Below are 1,209 nucleotides of genomic sequence, written 5' to 3'. Positions count from 1 at the left end.
CCCAAATGTTAACCTTATAGTGTATATTCAAATGGATAAGTGGACTGAAGTCTTGGACTGCTGAGGCCCTAATCCCAGCTCCCCAGTTATTAATTGCGTGACTTTGGACAAGAGTCCTACCCCCTCTCTTCCCTCGATTTTCCTATGATAACTGTATTTTACGAGTTAATACTTTTAAAACTCTTACAACAGTACTTAGCACATTGTAAGTGCTATCTTAAAATCAGTAGGGAAATTAGGAAAAAACACTCTATAAACAGCCTTTTCCATTAATATAGGGGAAAAAAAGAAAGGTGAAGTACTTCAGTGCTGTGACCTTCTTGGATACTTTCACTGGAACTAGCACCCTACAGCCCCAGCTCCAAGAGAGGTATTGTGTGCTCATTCATTCACTAGCTTTTTCTTTTTTACCCCCTGGTACTGGGGATGGGAATCTAACTTAAGGCCTTGCACTTGCCAGGGAGGTCTGCACTGCTGAGCTCCATCCCCATCCAGATCATTCACCAACTGGATAACCTACCCTGTGGTAAAACTAACCACCAGACTTGCCCCTCAATGTTTACAGCTGGATTAGAGATCAGAATGCGAACGAATTTTTTTTTTGAGTTTATTGGTACAATCTATACAATACAGTTACATTCATCATTGGGATTCTGTACCTTTACATAATAGGTCTTGATTCTCATTTTTTCCCCTTGTCCCTGCCCTCCCTTCACCCCCTCCTCCCCTCCCCATTTACAAACACTTTATTTCCATTTTTTCAGTTTCTCATATTTTTTTCCTCTCCCTTATTACCTTTCCCCCACCCTTCCCACTTTCCCTACACCTTTAGCCCTTTACTTCCTATTTCACATTATTAATTATCTCATTAGGATCCTGTGTACTATTATAGTTTTTCGCACCAAAGAAACTATTCGGTATTTCAGTTAAAGAAATCTCTGTATGAACATTAAAAATAGGGAATCCTAAAATAAAACTAAAAAGGAACGCAAAAGAGAAAAGGCAATGATGTAACATTAAAATAATCCTTAATTCTGGAGATGAAAATGGTCCCCGAACATATTTAAATTGTTTCTTGCTCCTATAGTCTTATCTTATTCTTTTTTTCATTATTTAGAGAATACTTTATTAGTTTCTGTAATCAAACCCACGCAGATATTACCTTACATATTTAGTACGATGTGTTACCCCTGTACACATGGAAAAAAA

At 37.8% G+C, this 1,209-nt stretch overlaps 1 long non-coding RNA gene across 1 annotated transcript in view; it reads left to right on the top strand.

Annotated features, from left to right (window-relative positions):
- LOC104871707 overlaps positions 1-642 on the top strand; it is a 3,890-nt gene extending 3,248 nt beyond the window's left edge. Inside the window, exons 3-4 of the long non-coding RNA XR_782942.3 lie at positions 279-370; positions 461-642. This is a non-coding gene — a long non-coding RNA (uncharacterized LOC104871707). The remainder of the gene's footprint in view (positions 1-278; positions 371-460) is intronic.
- Positions 643-1,209: the final 567 nt, after the last annotated feature.

This window comes from Fukomys damarensis, unplaced genomic scaffold (genome assembly GCF_012274545.1).
Source record: "Fukomys damarensis isolate Sample0158 unplaced genomic scaffold, DMR_v1.0_HiC HiC_scaffold_17, whole genome shotgun sequence".
Taxonomy (NCBI): Eukaryota; Metazoa; Chordata; class Mammalia; order Rodentia; family Bathyergidae; genus Fukomys; species Fukomys damarensis.
The sequence above is the reverse complement of the archived record's forward strand: the minus strand, read 5'-3'. Positions and strand labels throughout refer to the sequence as shown.